Below are 12,583 nucleotides of genomic sequence, written 5' to 3'. Positions count from 1 at the left end.
GAATGACACTACGAATGTTCAAGTGCCCCCCTAATAGTCCCTTGGGCTTAGCTCGTGGGTCCCAGATGACTCGAGAGTGATTGACACATTGAAAAAAGTTAAATTTTCTGTGTTTTCTGACGGCTGGGTTTAGGCCGTTTTGTTTCGTTTTGATTAGGGGCAGTTCGGTAGCGCAATTAACAATCCCTCCCGCCTGCACTGGATGCGGGGAACTAATTAAAATAGCTTGCGTACCAGAAACAGAGTCAGAGATCGCATATAACGACTCTGGTATGTTTGAAGAGTCAAAATCTATCTTGGAGCCGGGTGAGTCAAGAGAAACCATAGGACCATAGCACTCACCCACCTCCACAGCGGCGACGACCAGTGGACGAGGCCATCCACCGCTCTCCACTCCGGTGCGTATCACTGGCTCGGTGATATTGGGCCCAGGATTGAGTTGTACATCCCCGGAGAGCAGGAGGGTAGTGAACAGGTAGTTTAACAGTTTCCGATAAATGTTGGACTTGTGTTTGTTACGCCTAAGCGGTTCAGTAGAATAAGGAGCGAGGTAGACTTGGCCATTATTCAGAACATTATGGTATGCTGTGTACTGTCCGCTCCCGTGGAACGGTGAACCAATGTGTTTGGTGTTGATCTTCTCCGGTAGTAGACTGATTGTGTCATCCCAGCAAGGACGCACTGAGATTATCAGTAGAGCAGCTACATAACTGACAATCATGGCAGAGTACTGGAGATAAAACACATAATTGCGCTTTAACTCTTCGCATGAGTTACTTAGCTGGGATCGGCGTACACCTGATGGTTTAGATAAAATTACAGCATTCGAATGAGAAGCGGCACCTGCCGCACCACCCTGTCTTCCGTCCGCCATTTAGCTAAAGTGTGGTGTAAAGTGGGACAACATGGAGTACTTGGCTATTTGGCTACCATCAGCACCATTTGGCTACCATCAGCACCAGGGGCTAATTTCACACACTCACTATGGGTCAACATGGTTGACATGGGCTACCCAAGGAGGAGGTGAATGAATTCAAAACTATGCATTTGTAGTGTGTGGCAGAAATATTATTTGTTTACAGTTGAACCAATTTTCCAAAGGTAGTAAAAATGTATTGATTAAAAGGAATACTAAATGTTTTTGTTGTAGGCCCTACATTGCAGAAAGATGCTGAGTACTGTATTGCAGTGTAAACCCACTCTTTAGACTGAACCACAGACAGAGAGGGACAGAACAACAGATTGACCCCATCATCAACTGCTCCTGTCTGCTCCATGTGTTGTATAGCAAGGTGGATGTTGTGGCTGGATTTGCTTTGTTATCACAGGTTTCTGAGCAAATCTGTCAGGAGATTGCAAGGCATAGATTCTCTACACACAAATTAGAAGCATTATCAGTTGTGTGTTGTTACTCCATATAGTCAATGCCCTGAATGGGCCAATAAACATCTGCACAGAAAGAAAGGACCATCACAAACATCAATAATGTCACGACTCCTACCGAAGGTGGCTCCTCTTCATGTTTGGGTGGCGATCGGCGGTCGTCGTCACCGGCCTACTAGCTGCCACCGATCCCTTTTCCCTTTTCTGTTGTTTTTGTCTGATTAGTAACACCTGTTTCTTGTTTAGGTTTAGATGAGCTATTTAAGCTGGTAGGTCCGCCTGCTCTTTGTGCTGGCTTATTTCATTTCCCACTGTGTTATTGTGTGGTAGTGTGTGTTGTTTTGGGGTTTTCCCTCCGGACTGGTTAGGTCCTGGTTTTGGGCATTTGTGTATGTGTGCCCAGTATCTTGGCGAGTACTATTTTTTCAGTGCGTAATAAAGCGCTATTCTGTACCTTCTGCCTCCTGTGCCTGACTCCGCATCCACTACGCCCAGTGCATTACAAATAAACAAAGCTCTACTACAATATGGTAGGCTATACTGTACCTTCTCAGCAGTGAGGCAATCGGGAAAGAAGACTAGAATAGAGTAGAATAAAACAGGGTTTTGTTAGACTAGAATTCCACTGTTGGTTCTCAACATTTGTTAGAAGCATCAAAGAACTACTAGAGGAGCTAAATATGAAGGATGTCCTCCCGAAGAGAACAGCCAGTTCCTTATTTCTTAGTATGGAGCGGGTTTAAGTGCAACCAAAGAAATGGGGAAGAAGCTTTGACATGTTAGCTCTTTGACATCAAACGCAGTGGAGGATAAAAGAGTTTCCATTCATCCTACAACACAGACAGTGCATGACTGCACTTCCAGTCTGATTCATAGGCACAGAGCTCCAAAAAAAGCAACAAAAAAGTGTACGCTCTCAGATCTATTCTCAGATCTCTCAATTAAAAGGATAGTTCACCAAATCTGACAACTTTGATTTTGGGTGACTACACCTTTAAGAGGCTATCACTATGCTCTTAACTCTTTGAGTGTGGTACAGTCTCAAAGTGTGCTGCTATAACGTTTTCATAACAACTAAGCTGCAGACGAGGAAGGAAGGAAGGAAGGAATCATTTGTTTGAATGAGAGGGGTGGTTTAACTGGTTTGTTGAGTCTGCCTGCATGTGCAGTGAGTATTGGTCCCTTCCACTTTGTAGCGTGACGGTGCAGAGAAACCTCCCACTCGGTGTGAGGCGTCATGTTCTGATGATGTGGCAGCACTGCTCCAAAGACACTCCAACACCATTACTTTTCATTCCATTTCTTTCTTTCCATCCTTCCTTTCAAGTTGTTCTACATGTTTTAACTGAATGTTGTTTTATGCAGTTGGTCTATTTTAATATTAAAAGCTCCTCATGTGTCGCCTTGTCTCCTCTATTATAAGACGCAAATAAAGTTGGCTATTATCATCATTGTGAATTCCTCAGTCTTTATACTTTTTTCTCCTTTTACATCATAGTTGCAAGGAGCATAATGTAGAGTTTTGGGCCTTTTCTCCTCCAGTCTGGGCTGTTTCTTTAATCCTAAACAGTGGCTAGGGGTCATGGGTTAATCTGTTCAGAGGCGTAAGAGGAGACAGAAAAATATGTTTTTTTTTTCAGAGAGCTATGAGAGAGAGAACTAGAGATTAAATGAATGCAGCAGACAGAGAGAGAGAAATAGAATGAGATAGAGACAGAGAGCGAAAGAGTGGGAGAGCGGAAAGATATAGAGAAGCTGTGCAGCTTATATGCAGACCTCTGCTGCAAAGGAGGGATGGAGGATGAGAGGGGGGAGCTGGAGGAGCTATTTGAGGGGGTCAATGGACCAAGCCTTGGAGATTTGAACCCCCCCATCCCATTCAAATCAAAAGCTTGGGAGGAAAAAATCCCCAACTCTACACAGAGAAGCATCATTCCCACCAACCCCTCTCCCCTTCCAACACTTAGCTCACACCTTGGTTGACAGTGTGCGTGAGGGTGTGAGGGCGAGAAATATCACAGGAACTTGAACAGCAGTATCTACATCAGCATCACAATAGCCCAACCGATTGCCACTCAATGCTATGGACGCTAACCTGGCTCTAACCTACTCAGTTACTCAGCGCTACTGAAGCTAACTGCTAATTAGCAACTTCCCCAAATAGCCTCCTGACAACAGAGACCACCAGCGCACAACAGGCAGCGGCTGCCGCATTATCAGTATGTGCCGGCTCCAAACCCCAAGAGAGTTCTGGCAGCACAAGGCACCATAAATATATTCATGACATTTCCTGTGTCATTTGAAGGCATAAGGAAGGCAGTCACAATGTTGGAAGGGATGGTAATGAGCTCTTTGAGTGGTATCTCCTCAAATATTCAAAAACACAGAGCTGTCGGCCCGGTGCCGGTTCAAGGGCTTGGAGTTGATTCCATTTAATTACTTGAAGATTGAAGTCTCCATCCAGTCCCGATGATTGCAGTACCAAACATGGGACTCGATAAAGCTGCTCGATAGTGTGTGCGTAGATTACATAACTCCTTTTGGGTTGGTTAGTCTCTCGTACTGTATCTTGAGATATTTTGAGATATTTTGCACTTCAAGAAACAGGAAATGCAGGGTAGCATGGTAGCAAAATAGTTGAACCAACCACCAAATTTCACGTGATCTTCACCAATGTCATGGAGCCACTCTTAACTATCCGCATCTTGAGAAAACCTTGGGAGCTTGGATATCCATACATCCCAAAAGATTTCCAAACCCCACAATGGGTATTTATGACTTTGCCACTGCTACAGTGGGTTGGTGTTGTAAGAGGCGGCTCCACGTACACAAATAGGCCCGCAGGCACTGCAAACACACACAGGAGCGTGCGTACACACATTCACAGACAGACACAAACATGAGCACATGCGCATAAGCACACACTAGCAAGAACACATGTGCAGGCACACACACACACACACAAACACTGGCTGGCTACAGTGAGTTCCGGTTAGGGCAGTGTCCACATTTCATCCATTGATCTGATCTTGAAACTAATCTTACTGATCAGGGTCATGAGGAGTTGATGCTGAGGTAAGCTTTTCTTTAGACAAACACAGAATTCAAGGACAGCAACATAATAATCAAGGGCCCTGTTTTGTCTAAACTGGTTACCTAGATCAGTTAAAAATACTTCCAGCACACTGAGGCGGCATGATTGAACTCTGGCAGTTTATTTTTTGTTTCACACAGTGGGACACTTTATTGAGCACACGAATCATCGAAATGCAATCGGGCAGTGACAACAAGGTTTTTACATGGTAGCTGGGTTGCTGAAATACAGTGCCTTCAGAAAGTATTCACACCCCTTGACTTTTCACACATTTTGTTGAGACAGCCTGAATTAAAATTTGATAAAATTATTTTTTTGTCACTGGCCTACACACAATTATGTTTTTAGAAAATAATAAAAAATTAAAAGCTGAAGTGTCTTGAATCAGTAAGTATTCAACCCATTTGTTATGGCAAGCCTAAATAAGTTCAGGAGTAAACATCTGCTTAACAAGTCACATAATAAGTTGCATGGACTCACTCAGTGTGCAATAATAGTGTTAAACATGATTTTTTAATGACTACCTCATCTCTCTACCCCACACATACAATTATCTGTAGGGTCCCTCTGTACAGCAATGAATGTAAAACACAAATTCAACCACAAAGACCAGGGAGGTTTTCAAATGCCTTGCAATGAAAGGCACCTATTGGTAGATGGATAAACCATTTTAAAAAGCAGACATTGAATATCCCTTTGAACATGGCGAAGTTATTCATTACACTTTGAATACTGTATCAGTACACCCGTCACTAAAACTCAGTTGCCGGAGGGGAAGGAAACCGCTCAGGGATAGCACCATGAGGCCAATGGGGACTTTGAAACAGTTACAGATAGTAAAAAACTGAGGATGGATCAACAACATTGTAGTTACTCCACAATACTTAGGAAGCCTGTACAGAAAAAAAAATATTCCAAAACACGCAAAAAATGTGGCAAAGAAATGCACTTTAAGTACATTATGCTTTGAATCTATTCTTCCGTGTCCAGAAACCAGCTGCTTTTACTCTCTGTTCCGAAAGCACTAGACGACCAGATCTTTTAACCTTTAGCCGTACTCTTATCCTACTCCTCCTTTCTTCATCTGGTGATGTAGACATTAACCCAGGCCCTGCAGCCTCCAGCATCACTCCCATTCCCCAGGCTCTCTCATTTGTTGACTTCTGTAACCGTAAAAGCATTGGTTTCATGCACGTTAACGTTAGAAGCCTCCCCCTAAGTTTGTTTTATTCACTGCTTTAGCACACTCCGCCACCCCGGATGTCCGAGTCGTGTCTGAATCCTGGCTTAGGTAGGCCACCAAAAATCCTGCAATTTCCATCCCTAACTATAACATTTTCCGACAAGATAGAACTGCCAAAGGGGGCGGAGTTGCAATCTACTGCAGAGATAGCCTGCAGAGCTCCGTCATACTATCCAGGTCTGTGCCCAAACAAATCAAGCTTCTACTTTTAAAAATCCACCTTTCCAGAAACAAGTCTCTCACCTTTGCTGCTTGTTATAGACGCCCCCTCAGCCCCCAGCTGTGCCCTGGACACCATATGTGAATTGATTGCCCCCCATCTGTCTTCAGAGTTCGTACTGTTAGGTGACCTAAACTGGGACATGCTTAACACCCCGGCCATCCTACAAGTGAAGCTAGATGCCCTCAATCTCACACAAATCATCAAGCAACCTACCAGGTACAACATGAAATCCGTGACTATGGGCACCGTCTTAGATATCATCCTGACCAACCTGCCCTCTAAATACACCTGTACTGTCTTTAACCAGGATCTCAGCTATCACTGCCTCATTGCCTGCGTGCGTACCGGGTGAGCTGTCAAACGACCACCCCTCATCACTATCAAACGCTCCCTAAAATACTTCAGAGAGCAGGCCTTTCTAATTGACCTGGCCCGGGTATCCTGGAAGGATACTGACCTCATCCCGTCAGTAGAGGATGCCTGGTTGCTCTTCAAAAGTGCTTTCCTCGCCATCTTAAATAAGCATGCCCCATTAAAAAAATGTAGAATTAAGAACAGATATAGTCCGTGGTTCACCCCAGACTTGACTGCCCTTGACCAGCACAAAAACATCTTGTGGTGTTCTGCATTAGCATCAATTAGCCCCCGCGATATGCAACTTTTCAGGGAAGTCAGGAACCAATATATTCAGTCAGTTATGAAAGCTAAGGCTAGATTTAGACATTTTTATCCTGTGGCACTAAATTCTAAAAGTTTTGAGACACTAAAGTCCATGGAGAATAAGAGCACCTCCTCCTAGCTACCCACTGGATAGGAAACACTGTCACCACCGATAAATCTACGATAATTGATCATTTCAATTAGCATTTTTCCACGGCTGGCCATGCTTTCCACCTGGCTACCCCTATCCTGGCCAACATCTCAGCACCACCTGCAGCATCTTGCCCCCCCCCCCCCCCCTTCTCCTTCGCTCTAGCTGCTAGTGATTCTCTGATCCACCTCTACGCAGACGACACCATTGTGTATACATCTGGCCCTTCTTCGGACACTGTGCTAACAAACCTCTAAACAAGCTTCAACACCATACAACAGTCCTTCAGTGGCCTCCAACTGCTTTTAAATGCTAGTAAAACTAAGTGCAGGCTCTTCAACAGATTTCTGCCAGCACCCTCCCGCCGGTCTTGCATCACTACTCTGGACAGTTCTGACCTAGAATATGTGGACAACTACAAATACCTAGGTGTCTGGTTAGACTGTAAACTCTCCTTCCAGACTCACATTAAGCATCTCCAATCCAAAATGACATCTAGAATCGGCTTCCTATTTCACAACAAAGCCTCCTTCACTCATGCCGTCAAACATAACCTCGTAAAACTGACTATCCTACCGATCCTTGACTTCGGCGATGTCATTTACAAATAAGCCTCCAACACTCTACTCAGCAAACTGGATGTAGTCTATCACAGTGCCATCCGTTTTATCACCAAAGCCCCATATACTACCCACCACTGCGACCTGTATGTTCTCGTTGGCTGGCCCTCACTACATATCCATCGCTAAACCCACTGGCTCCAGGTCATCATCTAGGTAAAGCCTCACCTTATCTCAGCTCACTGGTCACCATAGCAACACCCAACCGTTGCATGCGCTCCAGCAGGTATATTGCACTGGTCATCCCTAAAGCCAACACTTCCTTTGGCTGCCTTTCCTTCCAGTTCTCTGCTGCCAATGACTGGAACGAATTGCAAAAATCACTGAAGATGGATTCTTATATCTCCCTCTCTAACGTTAAGTATCAGCTGCCTAAGCAGCTTACCGATCACTGTACCTGTACACAGCCAATAGCCCACCCAACTACTTCATTCCCATACTTTTACTTCCCTCTTGCTCTTTTGCATCCCAGTAACTCTACTTGCACATCATTATGTGCACATCTATCACTCCAGTATTAATGCTAAATTGTAATTATTTTCGCCTCTAGGGCCTATTTATTGCCTACCTCCCTACTCTTCTACATTTGCACACACTGTACATATATTTTCTATTTTTCTTTTCTATTGTGTTATTGACTGTTATTGACTGTACGTTTGTTTATGTGTAACTCTGTGTTGTTGTGTTTGTCGCACTGCTTTGCTTTATCTTTGCCAGGCCACAGTTGTAAATGAGAACTTGTTCTCAACTGGCCTACCTGGTTAAATAAAGTTGAAATAAAAAAATATCTCACATCTCAAAATAGGGCTACTTAATGTTAGATCCCTCACTTCCAAGGCAGTTATAGTCAATTATCTAATCACTGATCATAATCTTGATGTGATTGGCCTGACTGAAACATGGCTTAAGTCTGATGAATTTACTGTGTTAATTGAGGCCTCTTCTCCTGGTTACACTACTGACCATATCCATCGCACAAAGGTTGGAGGTGTTGCTAACATTTACTAAGGCAAATTTCAATTGACAATAAAAAAAGACTGTGTTTTCGTCGTCTGAGCTTCTAGTCATGAAACCTATGCAGCCTACTCAATCACTTTTTATAGCAACTGTTTACAGGCCTCCTGGGCCGTATATAGCGTTCCTCACGGAGTTCCCTGAATTCCTAACGGACCTTGTAGTCATGGCAGATAATATAAAACTTTTTGGTGACTTTAATATTCACATGGAAAAGTCCACAGACCCACTCCAAAAGGTTTTCAGAGCCATCATCGACTTAGTGGGTTTTGTCCAACATGTCTCCGGACCTACTCACTGCCACAGTCATACGCTGGACCTAGTTTTGTACTGTGGAATAAATATTGTGGATCTTAATGTTTTTCTTCATAATCCTGGACTATCGGACCACAATTTTATTACGTTTGCAATCGCAACAAATAATCTGCTCAGACCCCAAACAACGATCATCAAAAGCCGTGCTATAAATTCTCTGACAACCCTAAGATTCCTAGATGCCCATCCAGAGTCCATCCACCTACCTAAGGATGTCAGAGTACAAAAATCGGTTAACCACCTAACTGAGGAACTCAATTTAACCTTGCGTAATACCCTAGATGCAGTCACACCCCTAATAACAAAAAACATTAGTCATACTAAACTAGCTCCCTGGTATACAGAAAATACCCGAGCCCTGAAGCAAGCTTCCAGAAAATTGGAACGGAAATGGCGCTACACCAAACTGGAAGTCTTCCGATTAGCTTGGGAAGACAGTACCATGCAGTATCGAAGAGCCCTCACTGCTGCTCGATCATCCTATTTTTCCAACTTAACTGAGGAGAAAAAGAACAATCCAAAATGTATTTTTCATACTGTCGCAAAGCTAACTAAAAAGCAGCATTCCCCAAGAGAGGATGGCTTTCACTTCAGCAGTGATAAGTTCATGAACTTCTTTGATGAAAAGATCATGATCATTAGAAAGCAAATGATGGACTCCTCTTTAAATCTGCATATTTCTCCAAAGCTCAGTTGTCCTGAGTCTGCACAACACTGCCAGGACCTAGAATCAAGGGAGACACTCAAGTTTTTTAATACTATATCTCTTGACACATTGATGAAAAATAGTAATGTCCTCTAAACCTTCAAGCTGCATACTTTCAAGCTGCATACATATTCAAGATAAATACATATTCCAACTAAACTACTGAAAGAGCTGCTTCCTGTGCTTGGCTCCTATGTTGAACATTAATATCCACCGGATGTGTACCAAACTCACTAAAAGTGGCAGTAATAAAGCCTGAAAAAGCCAAACCTTGACCCAGAAAATATAAAAAATGATCGGCCTATATCGAATCTCCCATTCCTTTAAAAAAGCTGTTGCCCAGCAACTCACTGCCTTCCTGAAGACAAACGATGTATATGAAATGCTTCAGTCTGGTTTTAGACCCCATCATAGCACTGAGACTGCACTTGTGAAGGTGGTAAATTACCTTTTAATGGCGTCAGACCGAGTCTCTGTATCTGTCCTCGTGCTCCTAGACCTTAGTGCTGCTTTCGATACCATCGATCACCACATTCTTTTGGAGAGATTGGAAACCCAAATTGCTCTACACAGACAAGTTCTGGCCTGGTTTAGATCTTATCTGTCAGAAAGATATCAGTTTGTCTCTGTGGATGGTTTGTCCTCTGACAAAGCAACTGTACATTTCGGTGTTCCTCAAGGTTCCGTTTTAGGACCACTATTGTTTTCACGACATATTTTACCTCTTGGTGATGTCATTCGGAAACATAATGTTAACTTTCACTGCTATGCGGACGATACACAGCTGTACATTTTGATGAAACATGGTGAAGTCTAAAAATTGCATGTTTTTCAGACATAAGGAAGTGGATGGCAGAAAATGTGTTACTTTTAAACTTGGACAAAACAGAGATGCTAGTTCTATGTCCCAAGAAAAAAAGAGATCTGTTGATCTGACAATTAATCTTGATGGTTGTATAGTCGACTCAAATAAAACTGTAAAAGACCTCAGCATTACTCTGGACCCTGATCTCTCTTTTGACGAACATATCAAGACTGTTTCAAGGACAGCTTATTTCCATCTACATTGAAACATTGAAAAAATCTGAAGCTTTCTGTCCAAACTGATGCAGAAAAATGTATCCATGCTTTTGTCACTTCTAGATTAGACTACTGCAATGCTCTACTTCCCGGACTACCCAGATAAAGCACTAAATAAACTTCAGTTAGTGCTTAACACGGCTGCTAGAATCTTGACTAGAACCAAAACATTTTATCATATTACTCCAGTGCTAGCCTCTCTACACAGGCTTCCTGTTGAAGCTAGGGCTGATTTCAAGGTTTTACTGCTAACCTTCAAAGCATTACATGGGCTTGCTCCTACCTATCTTTCAGATTTGGTCCTGCCGTACATACCTACACGTACGCTACGGTCACAAGACGCAGGCCTCCTTACTGTCCCTAGAATTTCTAAGCAAACAGCTGGAGGCAGGGCTTTCTCCTATAGAGCTCTATTTTTATCCATGTGAGAGACGCAGACTCGGTCTCAACTTTTAAGTCTTTATTGAAGACTCATCTCTTCAGTAGGTTGGTCCTTTGATTGAGTGTAGTCTGGCCCAGGGGTGTGAAGGTGAATGGAAATGCACTGGAGCGACGAACCGCCCTTGCTGTCCCTGGCCGGTTTGCTTTCTCTCCACTGAGATTCTCTGCCTCTAACCCTATTACGGGGGCTGAGTCACTGGCTTACTGGTGCTCTTCCATTGTGTCCCTAGGAGAGGTGCGTCACTTGAGTCGGTTGAGTCACTGACGTGATCTTCCTGTCTGGGTTGGTGCCCCCCTCAGGTTCATGCCCTGGGGGAGATCTTTGTGGGCTATACTTGCCTCAGGGTAGTAAGTTGGTGGTTTGAAGATATCCCTCTAGTGGTGTGGGGGCTGTGCCTTGGCAAAGTGGCTGGGGTTATATCCTGCCTGGTTGGCCCTGTCTGGGTGTATCATCGGACGGGGCCACAGTGTCTCCCGACCCCTCCTGTCTCAGCCTCCAGTATCTATGCTGCAATAGTTTATGTGTCAGGGGGCTAGGGTCAGTCTGTTATATTCTCCTCTTATCTAGTGTCCTGTGTGAATTTAAGTATGCTCCCTCTAATTCTATTTTTCTCTCCTCTCTCGTTGGACCTGAGCCTTAGGACCATGTCTCAGGACTACCTGGCCTGATGACTCCTTGCTGTCCCCAGTCCACCTGGTCATGCTGCTGCTCCAGTTTTAACTGTTCTGCCTGCGGCTATGGAACCCTGATCTGTTCACATGGGACATGCTACCTTGTCCCGGACCTGCTGTTTTCGACTCTCTCTCTCTCTACCGCACCTGCTGTCTCAAACTCTGAATCATCGTCTATGAAAAGTCAACTGATATTTACTCCTGAGGTGCGGACCTGTTGCACCCTCTACAACCACTGTAATTATTATTATTTTACCCGGCTGGTCATCTATGAATGTTTGAACATCTTGGCCATGTACTGTTATAATCTCTACCCGGCACAGCCAGAAGAGGACTGGATTCTCTCTAGGTTTTTCCTAGCCACCGTGCTTGCTGTTTGGGGTTTTAGGCTGGGTTTCTGTATAGCACTTTGTGACATCGGCTGATGTAAAAAGGACTTTATAAATACATTTGATTGATTGATTGATTGAATTGATTAATATTCACCTTTCAGCAGGACAATAACCTTAAACACAAGGCCAAATATACACTAGAGTTGCTTACCAAGACGACATTGAATGTTCCTGAGTAGCCTAGTTACAGTTTGGAGTTAAATTGGCAAAACTATCTATGGCAAAACTTGAAAATGTCTGTCTAGCAATGATCAACAACCAACTTGACAGAGTTGTTGTAATTTTAAATAGAATAATGAGCAAATATTGTACATTCCAGGTGTGCAAAGCTCTTAGAGACTTACCCAGATAGACTCACAGCTGTAATCGCTGCCAAAGGTGATGCTAACATGTATTGACTCAGGGGTGTGAATACTTACATAAATTATATATTTCTGTATTTCTAAAAACATGTTTCCACTTTGTCATTTTGGGGTATTGTGTGTAGATGGGTGAGAAAAAATGATATTGAATCCATTTTGAATTCAGGCTATAACTCAACAAAATGTGGAATAAGTCGAGGGATATGAATACTTTCTGAAGGCACCGT

The 12,583-nt window shown here is 43.5% G+C and overlaps 1 protein-coding gene across 1 annotated transcript in view; it reads right to left on the bottom strand.

Annotated features, from left to right (window-relative positions):
- LOC139418156 (protein turtle homolog B-like) overlaps positions 1 to 12,583 on the bottom strand; it is a 175,387-nt gene that overhangs the window by 109,437 nt on the left and 53,367 nt on the right. The window lies entirely within an intron of this gene.

Source organism: Oncorhynchus clarkii, chromosome 10 (genome assembly GCF_045791955.1).
Source record: "Oncorhynchus clarkii lewisi isolate Uvic-CL-2024 chromosome 10, UVic_Ocla_1.0, whole genome shotgun sequence".
In the NCBI taxonomy this organism is placed as follows: Eukaryota; Metazoa; Chordata; class Actinopteri; order Salmoniformes; family Salmonidae; genus Oncorhynchus; species Oncorhynchus clarkii.
This window is presented reverse-complemented; position numbering and strand designations above follow the sequence as displayed.